We start from the raw sequence: 17,993 nt of genomic DNA on the forward strand, positions 1-17,993 counted from the left end.
AAGATTAGCTCCCTAGGTAAGCTATTTATGTGTCTCCTGGATGCCTTGAGGATCTAGTTGCAGATCATTCATTTGCTCAGCTTCGGTGATAACAGAAGAGAATCAGATATGGGTGGTGTTAAGAAATAGAACTATACTATTTCATCATCAGGGGGCATGGAAGACTTAAGGCCTATACTATTCCAGTCCTTGCTGTGCTCCTAACCATAGAGAAAGCCTAGAAATTGTAAACATAAGAAGAGTCTACGGGACCAGAACACTGACCCATCTAGTCCAGCATCCTGTTCTCACAGTGGCCAATCAGATGCCATTTCCTATGGCAGGTTTTGCAACATGCCTTTACTTATTATTTCTTTATTGCAAAACAAAAACAAAAAAAAATATACACCACCGACTTTGGGGAGGGGGGAACCATGTCAGCTAACAGTATAAAATGACTTTTAATGAAAATTAACTCTAAAAAAACTCACTCCTGAACCAAAAAGCATGGGCATTGTAAGCTAAATGGCCTGCCAAGTTGTGCTCCATGTAAGCAGTAAATATATTTCAACTAGATGACCCTCATGGTCCCCTCCAATTCTATGATTCTATCTCACAATTTAACCTTACAGCCATTTAAGCCAAATATTGACCCCTTAGTGGCAAGCGCTTGAGTTTTTGCAGTCAACGACAAGGCTTCTGAATGCCTAATTGCATGAGTGCCCTTTCAAAGTCTTCCAAAAAGTGCTGACCTTGAGAAAGCAAGTATCTCAAAATACACTCCTTTGCAGAGATGGGAAACCTGTGGCCTTCCAGATGTGGTTGAACTCCCGTTAGACCCAGCCAACGTGATCAATGGTCAGGGCTGATGGGAGTTCTAGTCTGACAACATCTGGAAGGCCACTGATTCCCCACCCATCCAAAACAGGTAGCACTATTAACCCTGCTCTTCCTCCGAGGGTCACAGCAGACATTCTGAAAAGGCATGTGGTATTGTCTTCCTGGGACTGTATTATTTCACAGTGTCGGTGCAGAAATGCATGTTTGGATGCTTTGCCAACTTTAAGAAGAAATCTGACTGCCTGCATCTGATGGAGAAGAGTAGGCTAATGTCAGGTCCTCCTACAGTTCTAGGAGGAATGTTAACACATGCCTTTGAAGAGCTTATTGGATGGTCATCAAGATGAATAGTGTTTACCTGGGCAAAGAGCAATCTTGTATTTTGCCCCCATTTAAGTGGTCTTTTAATAATAAAATGTAGCAGCATGTCAGCTGAGGCTCAAAAAAATATTATCTGTGGCTGCAAACTGCTCCTGTCTAGTTTCTAAAACAGAACCATCAATCAAGTCTTAAAACGTAATGTGGATTTTTAATCATTTTTTTTAAAACCTGCAGATACAACAAAGAAACTTTAAATAGTTATGAGAAAGATATAGCCCTACCCAAGCAGTATCTCCATTCAACCACACATATATGCTTATAGCTGCCAAACCTCTGTACAATTTTATTTTATTTTATTTTAAAAAATAGGAAATTCCTAAATAGAATTTTCAGTTCAAATGGAATCAGGCCTTGGCAAACATGGAGTACAACCAGGATTACATCGTAAACGAAATGTCCCACTCAGATTATCTGTTGTTTAGAAACAGACTTTTAAACTCTGCTATCTATGTGAAATAAAAGCATAAACATTTCAGCTATCAACTCATCAGAAGTGCTTAAGCAAGCATAAAATATATTCTTGGCACCAGGTAGTCATTGCATCCCCAATGGAGCCTCTTTTTCGTCAGCTGCACAATTATGGATTCATCTTAAGATAGAAAGGGGGGGTGCATACTCACATACCGTATTTTTCGCTCTATAAGACACACCAGACCACAAGACGCACCTAGTTTTTGGAGGAAAACAAGAAAAAAAAATATTCTGAATCTCAGAAGCCAGAACAGCAAGAGGGATCGCTGCGCAGTGAAAGCAGCAATCCCTCTTGCTGTTCTGGCTTCTGGGATAGCTGTGCAGCCTGCATTCACTCCATAAGACGCACACACATTTCCCCTTACTTTTTAGGAGAGAAAAAGTGAGTCTTATAGAGCAAAAAATACGGTACTTAGAATTGCCTTCTTTTCGGTGAGGCGAGGTGGCAGGTTTCTTCTAGCTGACCAGACAGCTTGCAGAAAACACAGAATACCTATAATATCAAATGCAAGTGACAATGCATGTCAATATCAACTGAATGAAGGAAGGATGTCAGCACTACAAAGACAAATGAAGCAGAAAATACAACCTTTTGTCTAATCGCCACCTTTGGCATGTGAAGAAGGATCATCAGCTGCTGTGTTGTGATGTCAAAGGAGGTCTACAGATTTTCTGTACTCCAATGGAAGCAATCAGCAATAGAATGTTGACCATGTCACTTCCTTGAGGAAAGTGAAAGGTGAATTTGGAATGGGAGGAGGAGTTCATGCAGGTTCCAGCAGGAAAACTAGACTGTTGGAATCCATCGGTCTCAAGAGTCAGTGGAGAATCACAGCACCGGCTGTGGCTGCAGAGACTGGTAGCTTGTAACGGTTGCCTCCTGCGTTGTTTTTGCTGCAAATCATTTCCCTATGTAATTTGTGTATCTTGAATGTAGTACAAGGCAGCCTGCACAGCAGAGAGGCTGAGAGATGTGGAATCAAGTGGGGGAGAGATTCAGAAGGTGGAGGGGAACTCAACAAGGAGGAGCTGATGCCAAGTGCAAGGGTAACTGGGCCAAGAGGATAAATTGGTCAGTATATCTGAGGGTAAAAGGGAAGAAGGTAACAAAGGCCTTTGGGAAAGAGGATTGAGACAAAAGTTAGGAAAAGAGGAGGACATGGTGACAGTGAAAAAATAGGAGCTCAGTTGGACAAGAGTGAAACTGTCTATGATTCCCAGCATGCAAAAGAACACAAAACAAGTAGGGACATGGAGCAAAATCTTGCTGGTGTTCCTTCCAGAATCAAACTACATTACATAACTCAGGCTTTGAAGATGTAATCATTTCATATAAGGTCAGATCGATAAAGATGGGGACTATAAGGATCTATAAGGATGTCATGGTCTGGTTCACAGGCGATCAAAGTCCCGGCAGGGGACGTCAGGACCAGGGGCAAGATGGCAGGGTGGGAGCAGGAACAGGGGTCCAGAAGCCAGGAAGCCAAGAGTCTGAGGGTCAAAGAGCCGGGAGTCAAGAAGCCAAGAGTCTGAGGGTCAGGAAGCAAGGAGTCGCAAAGCCAGGGGTCTGAGGATCAAGAAGCAGAGAGTCAAGAGACCAAGGTTCAAGGATCAGGAAGCGTGTTGCTGTGGCAAAGAGCCGAAGGGAAATGCTGACCTTATATCCCTTCCCAGATCTTGCCACCAGGTGCTGTGAGTTACCAATCGGCCTCACCTGTGTGGCCACACCTTGCCTCTTCAGAACAAACTTAGGAAGGCCTCAGTCCTGCAAAGTCCTATTGGTCACAGGGCCTGGCTCCTACATGCACAGTTGACAAAGGATCTCTCAATTAAAAGCCAACTGAGGCAACTTAACTCAAAGCCCATGTAGTGTAATAGTAAAACTATGTAGCGCACCTCCACAGGAGGCAGGGATGGCTACCAATGTGAATGGCTTTTAAAAAGGATTGGACATATTCATGGAGAATAAGGCTATCAAAGGATAATGGCCATAATGGCTATGCTCTGCCTCCATGGAGACATTTCCCCACAACCACCGTTGCATCTAGCAACTGGTATTCAGAAGCATCAATGCCTCTAACCATAGAGGCAGAGCATCACCATTCATGGAGAATTATAGCCTGTCAGGGAACTGCCATCGGCTCAGAGGCGAGGAATAGAAGGGCAGTTGTGTTACAGGGAGCCTCCAAAAATCTTGCGAAGCAGTTCCTCTTCCGGGGAGGAGGAAAGCCCCACCTCTAGTGGGGAAGAGGTGCAAGGAACGGAGGATGCTGGGTGGGAGTCTTAACACCACTCCTGGGCAAGCCGGACAGGAGGGAAACATGCCCTTGCCATCGCCCATCCTGCGCAGTAGCCTAAGGCGCAAAGAGGGAAGGAGAAGGTTGGAGGTAACGAAACTCTTATGTTGGGGGAGGTCCAAAAATAGACCACTCCCGGATTCTGCTAGCGATTGAGCCAGACAAACTGTAAATAGTTTGCACCAAAATAAAACCTGTAAAACACGGGTTTGGAGTCCTGCCTGCTTACTTTCGAGCAACCGCAACAGCCACCTGACATAGCCCAAGAGAGGAATCCTGTGGTGGTGGCAGGAGATCATTAAGACAAGGAGACACAGGACTCGGAGGCCAAGAGAAGAAGGTACAGTCATAGTGGGAAGCAGAACAGACAGCAATCTCGGAAACAACACTTGAAAGAAAAATGGAAGGAGAAAGAGAGAGCCTGCAAGAAAGAACACTTTGGGGAAAGCAGAGTTGAATGAGAGTCCCAGGAGAAGGAAGTGAGCATGTGGAGAAGCCTGACGCATGGCATAAACAGGGCTATGTGCTGGAAAGGGATCAGACTAGTAAGGCAGGCTTGGATGGTGGACTCTGCAGGCCAGAAAGCCAAGAAAGAATAAAGGCCAAAGAGGGGGAGGGTGGAATTTTACATATTGATTTGAACTTACCGGCCAAATGTTTGGCTGCAGGTCTCCAGCATAATATAATAAAACCCAAGTGCTTACCCAAATATTTATTAAATACACTTTAATCGGTCTCGTGCTGTCAAAAAATTGTGCTTTTCCTGGCTGCTTCCACTGGCTACATTAATCTTATATTGATTTTGGCCTCATTGTGTGATTGTTCACATTTTTTTGCTACATACATAGAATATATATATATATACATACACAGAGAGGGTTGCCAGAGCTACAGCCTCTCCAAATTGGGCCTCAGAGTTCCTGCAGATCCTTCATTCCTGGAAAGTCTTAGAATATTTTTGTGGCAGCGTGTGCCACACATGACCATTTGTAGTGGAAGGACTCTCTTCAGGTCAATGTGGAATCAGCTCCGTGGTTATGGGCTTTCTTGGAAAACGTTTGACTGTGTTTTCCAAAGGTTGCCTCCTGGTCCAGATTGCTGGTCCATGCGCCCCCTGGAAGTGTAGGGCCCAACATAGGCCATCACACAGAGCCATTTGGAAATGCAACTGTCCCATCCCAAAAAATAAATACATCCAAGAGAGGGTATTAGATGTGGAAGGAGTACATGGTGTGTTGGCCAGCCAGTGATGCCTTGCCCCACCCTAGGTGCCTTCAGAAGGGAGCTGTTTCCAGAGAAAGAACTGTGAAGTGAGAGAGACTCTGTTTGCCTGCCCTCAGGGGATGGCTGGTTTCACTTGTCCTGTCCCATCTGCATCCCAAGGAACTTTCAGAAGGGAGTTGCTGCCACAGGCATTATGTGTATTTTAATGAGCTGACTGGAGTGAAAGGTGATGAGTCATGGATAGTGTGGAGAGTGTGTGTCTGAACATAGCAGTTCATTTTGAGGTTGCTGTTTGGTTAATGTTCTTAATATAGGTTTATATTGTATTGATTTATTAATCATATAATAATGCTTTAATTGCGATGTTTAGTTTAATTGTGATGTTTAGTTTATTTTTTTAGCTGTTGATTTGTTTTACAGATTCTAATTGTTTCACTGATGATTTGCTAATTATCCTACATGAATTATGCTATATTTGTGAAGTTTCATTATGTTTTATCATGTTATCGTTTGTAAGCTGCTTCGGGATTTATTGGAATGAAATATAATCAATCAAATCATGTTCTCAAGAAAGATTGAAGGAAACTGATCTAAATACAGAGGATGCTTGTCAAATAAGATGTCTCAGTGGCCAGGTCACTGTTGCACTGGATCTGTGTGTGCAGCTACCCTGTACGGTGAACTACTGTACTATAGTCATCAGGCATCTCCATGAAGTTACCTTAAGGCCCTGCAATGGCTCTGTCAACCTGGGCAGGAAGGATATGACTCTTCCAATCTTCATTCAATGGCCCCGAGTTTTTATGTTAAGAGAGAGGGAGCAAACTTTCCTATATCTACTCTCTCCATGCCATTTATAAACTTCTATCAAGTCACCTCTTACTCACCTTTTAGCTAAACTAAAAAGTCCCAAATGCTACAACCTTTGTTTATCTTTATCTCACAGGTTAAAAAATAGCAATAGTAATTTAAGATTCCCAGCTTGATCGCTGCCACCCAGACCATGAATAGGAGGCAACAAGAGGCACAATAGTGTGTTGACACACACCCACACACACCCAAAAAAGCCTTCTTTACAAGCTTGAAAAGTACACCAGTGAACATTCAACTCAATCACACATATCTATTTCCAAAAGCAGTCCTTCGCAGCTTGCAGAGCCTTGCTTCTATAAAAACTCCCAAAAATCTAAAATGGTAGCTTGTTGTGAAAAGATATGCACAAACATCTCTAGGGGGGATAAAAACACAGTGTGTGCATGCGCGTGTGCACACACACACACACACACACACACAGGGCCAGCATTTGCAGTTAACACGAATATCCCTTCTGTGATCCAAAACAGAACTGGGCAAAATAACAAGTAGAGGTTGGAAGGGGGGGTGTATGGAGTGGGGGGGGGGGGAATGGCCAGGCACCACTTTCCTCCCAGACAGCAAAAGAATTTGGAGTGGGTGAGATGAAAGAAGGGCTGCACATTGTTCCTTGGGCATTGCAGCTGGTGGGAGAAGTGCTTAATGAATGCTTTGGCAAAATGCCCACCTTGGCCCGAACCAGCCTGAGCTTTGGAGAGAGTGCAGCACGTTTTAGTTTCAGCTCAGTCAGCACTTCCTTGGCAAGGGATCTTCGCTCATTCCAAGCCCTATTTTCACACTGTAAGGAACCATTGACTTCCTTTTTTTATTACAGTGGGGTGACATACCATGGAGGATTAGAGAGAAATACAAGAGGAATCCACTCTTATTCTCGGTTACTTTGGTGAGATAATTCCTTTGGGTTTGTATCATGTTCCATTTAATGCCCTCCATTTTCTGAGACCTATTTTCCCTTCCCTCTCCCCACCCCCCACCACTCCTCCCATAGAAGGCCTCTCAACTGACACGCCAACAAGACAGCCTTTCTCCAGTGTCCCAAAGTGCCTGGGCTAGAGTGGTATCAGGTAGACACCAAGGATGAGTGACTGGGGTTAACTAATGAAATTGCTAATTAAAGCCCGGCTTTCAACACTCTCTGGGCCTTTAGAAAACAAGGGGATGTTTTACTCTCAACTCTGTGTACACTGTTTGGTAAATAAAAGGGGTGATAATTTAAAAGGAAATAATGGCAAGTAGCTTGCAAAAAAAATACAATAGAAGGGACACTGCCCACCCCTTTCAAATATTGGACAAAATGGCACAATTTGCTTTGAAAGCAGGGGAGATTTGATTCTGCCAGCTTCTTCTTTGCTATTCATACAATATGCTGTGTATCCCAAACTGTTGTTGTTGTTGTTGTTGTTGAAATTTGTATACTGCCCTATACCCATAGGTCTCAGAGCAGTTTACAACACAAAGTTACCATATAACTTTATAATTTATCTTAAAAAGCATTGTAAACAGCTAAAATCGTTAGTAGGATTGGAATAACACTTGTAGTTTAATGGTGAATTTTGGACATAATGGAGATGTAAAAGATGCAGGAGGAAATGATTAACATACGACCCACAGAGGGAAGGAGGGAAGTCCAGGAGATTCTTATATGTTGTATGTAGGATATGTGACTTCAAAACTTTAATCTGAAAAACCAAATAAATCAATTTAAAAAACAAAGTTGCCATATACAAAGCACAAAATATATAATAAAAATAATAAAAACATAATAAAAAACAGTCAAACCAATTAGCAATACCAATGCATACACACTAATAAACAATTCACTCCCCAGCAAAAGCCCCTGAACAATATTCCAGCTCAGAAATACAAAAATCCAAATTAACATAGAACATTTAACAACAATTTAAAGCAACCCCACCCTCCAGATAAAACAGCACCCACCCAGGTTAAAACCCCATCCCTGTTAAAACAATAATTTCAACACAACACAAGAAGAGCCCTTCTGGATCCGACCAGTGACCCACCTAGTCCAGTATCCTGTTCCCACAGTGGCCAACCACTGGGAAGCCCACAAGGAAGACCTGAGCATATGATCACACCCTACTTGAGATTTCCAGTAACTGCCATTCTGAGGCAGGCTGGGGGATGCTAAATACATTGATCCCTCAGAACTTTTTTCATTCAAGTGGCCATTCAAGCACCTTCTCCCTTTTCTCCCCAGAGCAACTATGTCACACCCGCTGGTGCAGGACGAACACACGGGGGAAAGTGCAAAGTCCCCAAGAGTGTGGGAAATCGACTGCAATTGCCTGTATTGAGGCAACGCTCTGCCAAATGCAAATGAGCATGTTTTGAGTCAGTCGGTGGTTTCGCTTGTACGTGCCTTGCTGGTTTATTTATTCCTGAGCCCAGGAAATCCCCGATTCCCATGGTTGCTCTGCAGCAGACCGCAAATCTGAGAAGAGCCGTCGCCCTCGCACATGCAGATTCAGGGTCTGAAAAGAATAACAGGTCAACAGCTGTGGAGATATCCTCCGGCAGATGATGTGTGCCATACTGCAGACTTCCTCACATTCCTAGCCTTGCCAAGTATCTCATCTCTAGCTATAAAGACCACCTGTATGGATGAGAGGCTCATCTAATCCCCATCTTGGCCTCTCTGTGGAAGCCGCCAACCACAGTGCCAATTAGTGCCAGCTGTGGCTGCTGGCCTGAGTCCACCACACTCATTTCACATACATTTCACATACAACCCTATCAGGTCGGGCAGCCTTTCAGTTGGGAGGTTGGCAGCGAGGAAGTTGATTATCATGCTTTTCCTCCTAATCCTTTCGCTATAGCTGCTGTTTCCATTTGTCGGGCAGATCAATCCCATGGTCCTAATACAGTGGCAGCTGCTACGCTGGGGCTAAACCCCAGCGTAATATAGTCACAATCCTACATGCTCCCGGCAGCACGGTAGAAAGGGCAAAGGCAACAGTCAAAGTCAAAAAGCAAAGCAACGCGATCAACAGACAGGCCCACACAGCGTCCCCCTGCAACTTTATTCTGCTTCGTTGGCTGTGCACTATAATGCACGCTCCCTTTCCCAATGTCCTTTGCTCAGGCCCTCATCCATTTTCTCTCGTTTATGTCCTGCAGTCTCAGTTCCCTCACTGTGAGACGTGAGGTTACAGGGAACCAGGCAGAGGGCCTTCTCGGTAGTGGCACCCGCCCTGTGGAACGCCCTCCCATCAGATGTCAAGGAAATAAACAACTATCTGATGGTAGCCCTGTTTAGGGAAGTTTTTAATGTTTGATGTTTGTGTTTTTATATCTGTTGGAAGCCGCCCAGAGTGGCTGTGGAGACCCAGCCAGATGGGTGCGGTGTAAATTTACTACTACTACTACTACTATACTACTATTTCAGGGAAGAAATGTCACGCTGTTTATGCACAAGGCTCAGGCTCTGGCGTTGTTATGCTGCATTTTTTATGTTGTAAGCCACCTTGAGCATGGTTTGAACTGTGGAAAGGCAGCATGCAAGTAAAAATGGAAGTAAAATTGGGTGGGGCAGAGGAGGGTGTAGTTGTTTGGTGATGCTTCTCCAATATTATTGAATTACAGTTGTACCTCTGGTTACAAACACCTCAGGTTACAAACACTTCGGGTTACAGACTCCACTAACCTGGAAGTAGTACCTTGGGTTAAGAACTTTACCTCAGGATGAGAACAGAAATGGTGTGCTGGCAGCACGGCAGCAGGGGGAGGCCCCATTAGCTAAAGTGGGACCTCAGGTTAAGAACGGTTTCAGGTTAAGAACGGACCTCCGGAATGAATTAAGTTCGTAACCAGAGGTACCACTCTATAGTGCAATGAAAGTGATAAAAAAAACCCAACAACTACTATGGGACTACAATATGTTATCATGAGAGATATGTCATGACTCCTGAATATAGCAGTGAACTGGAAGGGGAGTCAGAGGCTGCAGGGGCATCAAATGGAGAGCCAGGCCAGGTTCAAGGCTCAGAGCTGACTGCTGAAGATAGGGGTATTATTGGACAGGAGTTCCCAGAGGAACATCCCAGACCACCAGGGCCTATAAGGCCAGAGCCCAAACCCTCACACAGACATCTTCTGCTAAAGAAGCAGGTGCCACCCAATACACACTGCCAGTCCAGCAACACAAGGAACACACCAGAAATGGAGGAGGATCGGCCATCTTCAGGCCAGAAGGTTGACTCTTTAAGACCGAAATTCCATACAAGTGAGTGGAGCCTGAAAGAGGTAGTCTGGAGACCGGGGCTTAAAAGGCCTCAGTTTGCTCCCAACCTTGGTGGGAGCAAGTTGCTCATTTGGAGCTATCCATGGTCTGGAAGCCCAGGCTCACTGCTTTGTCCCTGGGATCTGGCATTGGACCAGAACATGACAGAACAGGCCCTTAGGTAGAAATGTATTTATGCAACCATCCTAGCACATGGCTTTATGGGACCCCCTCCCGCCATATCCAAAATAAGACCATTGGTCCATATACAGTGGTACCTCGGGTTACGAATTTAATTCATTCCGGAGGTCCGTTCTTAACATGAAACCGTTCTTAGCCTGAGGTACCACTTTAGCTAATGGGGCCTCCTGCTGCCGCCACACAATTTCTATTCTCACCCTGAGGTAAAGTTCTTAACCCGAGGTACTTCTTCTGGGTTAGGACAGTCTGTAACCTGAAGTGTTTGTAACCCGAGGTACCACTGTAGCTCAATATTATTTGCCGCATTGACTGGCAGCAGCACCTCAAGGCCTCAGACAGGCATGCTTCCCAGACCTACCCAGTGATACAGAGGACTGAACACAGGACCTTGTGCAGACTACGCATGTGTCCCAACTCTGAGCTAAGGCTCCCTCCTCATTCACAGGAGGAACTTTGCAGAAATATTTTGCAGCCACAGTCGGTTCTCCAAGCTCCAATTTGCTTTCCCACTCTGTTCTCCATTACTTATGACTTTTCCCACTTGCCTATTAATCAAAGAGCAACTTAGTGCAAGGTTGGTTGCGGGCAGGGAACATCTTATTTTAATCATGCTCCATGTTTTAATGTATCGCTCTTCATGCCTTATATAGGCTCTTGGTGGAGAAGAACACACACCCCTTCCTCTTCCCTCCCCCCCCCAAAAAAAATTAAGGGAACCTAAACGTTTTAAAGATGTGAATGATTTATTTCTGAAATTCTTGGAGCACAGAAGCTGCACCCAGTTCCCATGCATACTGAAGTAAATAATGTGTCATAATGTGTATATCACATGACAACACAAACCGCAGAAAAATATAGAGTGGGGAAGAAAATATACATCCCCTGTCTCGAAAACTGTGGAGCATTGTAAAGCCAAAGACAAAAATGGAAAAGGGGGAAAGATTTTATTGCTTCATTCTCTTGAAAAATAGAAGGGGTGTGAAGGTTTGTGAAGGGAGAGATATAATTCAATTAACAGAGCCATCTCTAAGAGAGATTTCAAATGGAGGGGGAGATGTTCAAGGTCATGCTGTCAACATATAAAATTCTGGACAACTCAGAACAATATATTTGTAAGACTACCTGCCTCTCTATTAGGGATATAAACAGAGATTTCCATCCTATGTTTGTCACAATCAGAGCTGTTTCCGTTTGGCTACAGTTCAGCTTCTGCTAAAACCTGCATTGTCTGTCTCACTATCTGCTGTGGCGAAAGCTAACAGTTGATTTTGATGATTTGCATAACTTTTGAAGACTAAAAACCCAATGATACCACCCATATTTCCATTCCCAAACTCAGATAAATCTGAGAATTGTGGCAATTTCTGCTCCCATTTCTCTTTCTGATGGAATTATCCCCACCCAGGAGAGACCTGTAAAATAACTTAGATCATCTGGGGAAATTCTACTCATGGTGCCACCTGCTAAAGAATATCATAGGGTGGCTACCCTAAAACGGACATTTCCCTCTGCTGCTGCTCTTCCTATTTCCTCTTTCAGCTCTGGGTTCTTTTCAGGGATCAGAAGGTAACCACCCTCACTAATTCATGGTGATGAGGCAGTGAGCAGCGTGCAAAGGCTCAGAGGTCTAAATAGTTGATATCCAAGAATATATGAGAAGAGCCCTGCTAGAGCAGACAAAATAATCATCTGATTCAGGACCTGGTTTCCCAAAGTGGCCAACTAAACACCACTAGGAAGCTCTCAAGCAGGAAGGCAATAGGCTTCTCTCATTGTTACTCCCCAGCAGCAGTCATCCCATGATAGAGTGCCTCCAAACCTGGAGGTTCCACAGAGCCATTATGCTCTTCTCTGAATTTTTCCCAAGCCCCTTTTTAAGCCATCCAAGCTGCTGGCCACCATCCCATCCTGCAGCAACAAATTCCAGATACACACACACACACACACACATATATATATATATATACACACACACACCGAATTTTTCGCCCTATAGGACACACTTTTCCCCCTCCAAATATGTAGGGGAAATGTGTGTGCATCCTATGGGGCGAATGCAGGCTTTCACTGAAGCCTGGAGAGCGAGAGGGGTCAGTGCACACCGAGCCCTCTCACTCTCCTGGCTTCAGGAAGCTCTCCGCAAGCCTTGGGAGCCCGCGGGAGTTCCCGTCGCGCTCCCTAGGCTTGCGGATAGCAGCCTGCATCTCAAAGCGCGCCCCTGCCTTCGGTTCCCGACCTGGTCCCCCGCGCTTCTCCCCGCCGCCAGCCCCACAAGCTCGGGGGACAGCGGGGAGGTGGAGCGCCGCCATCCCGCTGTTCCCCGACCTGGTTTGGGCTTCAGGCAGATATCCGCAAGGCGTGGGAGAGCTGCCTGTTCTAGGGGCTGGGCTTGGGGGAAGCTCGGGCTTCCCCAGCCCCACGCCTGGGGGGGGGGAAATAATTTTTTTTCTTTATTTCCCCCCCCCCAAAAAAAAAACTAGGTGCGTCCTATGGGCCGGTGCACCCTATGGGGCGAAAAATACGGTATATGGTGGCAGAGTGCTTTCTTGATGCAAAATCCAAATGAGAAATGTACCACTGACGTATGGAATATCTCTACATCTTATAACTTTTTTTAAAAAAAAGTTATTTTCCTTACGAATAAGAATTGTGGGCAAACCTTTTACCACACTTGATTTAAAAAAATGTCAGGAACTAGGGGCAGTGGGCAGTAAAAATTGCTGCAGGGACCAGATGATTTCTGTGAACTACCAGTTTAATGACTGGGGAGAGGGCAGTAATAAAAAATCACTATGTGGTTTGTTGAAGAAAGCTCTGAACCTTACCAGATTTTGCAATTATAGCATCCAGTGGGCAAGTTGGGGTGGAGTGGGGGACACCAACGTTTTTAATGAACTCAGCACAAAACCAGCCAAGTATCTTAGAAGTGTTAAGAATGATAACAACACTTGGAGATTTTCATAATCAGTCCAGCAAAGAATCCACTCACTCGGAATAAATCTGATAAGAAAATTTTGGCAAGTGAGTGGGAAGAGGATACAAAGGTGTCAATGTTCTTTGCCAGGGAGTTTCTGTACAATAGATGTAGAATTGAACCACACAGTAACCCTAACCTTTAGCTCTTCCCCTCTCTCTCTCTCTCTCTCTCTCTCTCTCTCTCTCACACACACACACACACACACTTTAACTATTTTGCGCACACGGAGCCACAAGTTCACACACCAGCCTGCTAACATTTCCTTCATTTCACATTTCCCTCTGGTCGATACCTTACTCCTGTTCCTCAGTTCTGCACTTGCTTTGTTCATCTTCCACACTGACAGCCAATGTCCAAAATTTCAATTTGCTTGGGGGGAGAGAAAGGGGTAGATAAAGTACAAGCTCAAATTTACACTTTTCATGGGTGGTAATTTAGGAATCTGACCAAAGGTTTCACTTCTATGATGCTGCCAGGAGTGGAGAAATGGAACACCAGGAAAACTTCCATAGGCTGGGATTTAAGAGTCAGGATCTGCCCAAGCAGCCACAATAGCCCAATATGTCTACTGCATTGCAGCAGGAACAACATTACTCTATATTGTGTATAGGCACTGAAGATGGTTTGAATCAATGGAGGCTGGCCCATGAAGGCAAGCTGGGTGCTGCCCCATCAACCTCAGCCTATCGTCATACTGGGACATGGACGTTGTGCTGTGATCTAAACCACTGAGCCTCTTAGGCTTGCCGATTGGAAGGTCAGCAGTTCAAATCCCCGTGATGGGGTGAGCTCCCATTGCTCTGTCCCAGCTCCTGTCAACCTAGCAGTTTGAAAGTATACCAGTGCAAGTAGATAAATAGGTACCACTGTGACAGGAAGAAATGGCATTTCCATGCACTCTGGCTTCCGTCATGGTGTTCCGTTGTGCCAGAAGCAGTTTAGTCATGCTGGCCACATGATCCGGAAAGCTGTCTATGGACATATGCCGGCTCCCTTGGCCTGAATGTGAGATGAGTGCCACAACCCCATAGTAGCCTCTGACTGGACTTAACCGTCCAGGGACCCTTTACCTTTAGCTTTACCTATCCTCATACTGTCCAGAGAATGGCAATAGCTGTCAGCTTCCTCCTCCTCTGTTTCACAATTGTTAGCCTTGTACAACTCAACAGGGAGAGCAATAGGGACAAAGATGAGAATCAGCTGGCTTTGCCTATCATTGGCTCTGGTGCCACCTGCTGTTGGTCTCCTTGCCTTCCACCACACCCATTCCAATGTGCCCAAGCCACTACAGGTTTTGAACACTGCAGTTCGCGAAAACATTTTATGCAAGGTGTTACAACTGTAGCCTGAGAAATCTTGGGGTTCCTGTCAACCTCAGCCAATATGGTCAACAGTCAAGGCCGAGGGGAGTTGCAGACCATTCCGCAGTTCCGATCTGAGCAGGACTGAATTACAGAATCCCTGAATTACAGAAGCCATACCAGCTTCTGATTGGATCCCAGAATATCCCAATTCTGGTGCAAGTCAGTAGCCCTGTGCCTGAGTGCCTTGTGACAGGGCAAGACCAAAATATAAGCATCCCAATTTTGATCAGTGGGAGGTTTGGAGGTATGGAGCTGTAGTCCAATGATATCTGGAAGACCCAATGGTCCCTACCCCTTCCTAGACATTTGATCTGAGGGGTCTGGGTTACAGCAAGGAAATTAGATGTCTTAAGGCCCACACATTATTTTCTGGACTCCATGTTCCTCTCTATCAGTGGTTCTCAAAGGGTGTGATGAGACATAGGATACCATATCTTTCTCTCCCCCCATGTTTAATTATAGTATCAATACTGGGCACATGACACGGAGTAAAAAGAAGGAAACAATACTACATATTACAAACTGGTCTCCCACAGACAGAAAAATATGTTGCTAGTTTTTCTCATACATAAATTTTTCTCATACATAAATTTTATCCAGTCACGCATAGGTTTATATTCAGTATCCCAAAACAGCTGTATTCATGGAGGCAATGAACTTGCCATTCTTTCTGAATTTGCAGGATAATCTTTGTAAAGTATGGGTAATTGTCCCTGAAATACAGCCATATTATGTCTACTTCATCCTCAAGTGTATTCTTAATCAGTTATTTACTATTTCCAGCCTCTCCTCCACTCCCACATTCAACTTTATCAGTTTTTGCCATGCTCCAAATTAAAGTAGCTTTTAGTGATGCCTCTCATTATTGTCAGTAAATCAGCCTATGGGGGAATCTTCTAGAGGCCCTGCTTCTCCCTCCTGTGGCCTATTATTCTTTATGGACTTGTTTGGTGGAGGGTGGGAGGAGATGTATGAACTTAATCTCACACCATATTTATATTACTTGCCCAGATCATTTCTTTATCTTTCTTTTTCACTGTCAGCTGCATTCTGTAACCTTGCAGTTTTACATCCACATTTAAACATGTATCCCTCTAATGTACCTCCTTGATAGCCACTATGGTTTCTTGGGCTTCTCCAAGCTTTGGACCTGTTTAGCCAGTAAAGGAAGGTGCCTCCAACCCCTATTTTCATCAGAGACATGTTGGGAGTATGGTGTTATGCGACCCCCAAGACAAGGAGATAAGTAACCAAAGAACCTTTAGAAGACATCTGAAGGCAGCCCTGTATAGGGAAGTTTCTTTTAATGTTTAATGTTTCATTATGCTTTTACAGTGGTACCTCGGGTTAAGTACTTAATTCGTTCCGGAGGTCCGTTCTTAACCTGAAACTGTTCTTAACCTGAAGCACCACTTTAGCTAATGGGGCCTCCTGCTGCTGCCGTGCTGCCGGAGCACAATTTCTGTTCTCATCCTTAAGCAAAGTTCTTAACCTGAAGCACTATTTCTGGGTAAGCGGAGTCTGTGACCTGAAGCGTATGTAACCTGAAACGTATGTAACCCGAGGTACCACTGTATATCTGTTGTAAGCCACCCAGAGTGGCTGGGGCAACACAGACAGATGGGTGAGATATGAAGGTAATAATAATAATAATAATAATAATAATAATAATAATAATAATAATAACAACAACAACAACAACAACAACAACGTCCATATTTTCAACAGAGAAATGTTGGAGGATTTGTAGAAAAACTCAAGTATATACAAATAGTATGCATTCTTTTCTTTTCTACAAATACATACAAAACTATAAACAATGAATGCTGCCATATTGGAGTCACCAACTACCACAAATTGTGTAGTCCCACATTTGAAAAAAACCGCAGGGTCTCTGGGCTGCAGGCCTAAGTTGGCCTGCCAGGTCTCTGAATGCGGCTGGCAGTGGTTGGTAAGTGGCAACAGAATGCTGGACTGCTGGACTGATCCAGCAAGATAGGAATGGGGAATGTGTGGCCCTACAGATGTTGCTGTATCTGCCTAAGTCAGTCTAGCCAAGGGTCAGGGATGATGGGAGGTGCTGTCCAATGATATCTGGAAGGCCACAGGTTCTCCATCCTTCTCTCATATCCTTATGTCCTTGTGTGAATGTGCCACTGTGTTAACTCACCATCCTCCTGACGTGCAACCCTCCTCCACACTTCCTTTCTTTTTCCTTGTTCAACGCTGGAATGTACAGACATTAGGAAAACAACTATTCTCCTTGTTTACTCCATCATCATCACCTTGAGCCAAACTATCCAGGGCTTTCGAATGCAATCTCAGGCTCGGAAAGAATGCAGAACCTTACACATCATTGGGACCAGGCCATCCATACAATTACCTAAATAGGTGGATGAGACAATAGATGGATGAGGCAACACAATAGGACCACAGGAACATAAACTAATCCATATGCAAGGCAGATTTTTCTCTGGAAATCTTGGACTCTTTTGCATGATAGACAAATACAAATAGTCAGCACTGCGGAAAATAGTTCAGGTTCATAAACACCAGATACAGAGGTTTTGAAAGCCAGGGCAAGGGCTCTGCACAGGCCTGCATAAAATGCTTGCTTTCATAGCCAAAAACATCAAATTTCTGGGAGCTTTGGTGCCCAGGGACCTGGCTTTCTATAAGGCCTTTCAGCAAAACCATCATGTAATGATAATAATTTATCTACTACTTGGAACTGCATCTGGTCAGAAAAAGGCTGCCTTGTGACTCTGTTGTAATCCTTTTGTCATTAAGGACAGCTGGGCTTCCAAACGCATGTCATCGCAGCAAAATAGGCACGCACCATCGTCAAACATGTGTGGCGCACACATTTGCTGTATATCAAGAGAATATCTTCACATAGGACAGAAAACACGAGGAGGGCTTTCGTTATAATGCAATGAAAGTTGCAATCTTTTTTACTTGCAGGTGTGGGGGAGCCTATATGAAAAATCCAAAATCCATAATAGGACAACCTATTGATTAGGCAAATCAAAATGTCACCAAACAGAGAGCAAACTTTTAAGTTCTCCATCAGGTTGGGTATTAAACAATGGGTGACAAGAAGAAGAGACAGAAATGGCTTGGTAACCCAAGGCAGAGTGTCTACA

The sequence above is a fragment of the Podarcis gaigeae genome, assembly GCF_964106915.1.
Source record: "Podarcis gaigeae genome assembly, chromosome: 11".
Classification (NCBI taxonomy): Eukaryota; Metazoa; Chordata; class Lepidosauria; order Squamata; family Lacertidae; genus Podarcis; species Podarcis gaigeae.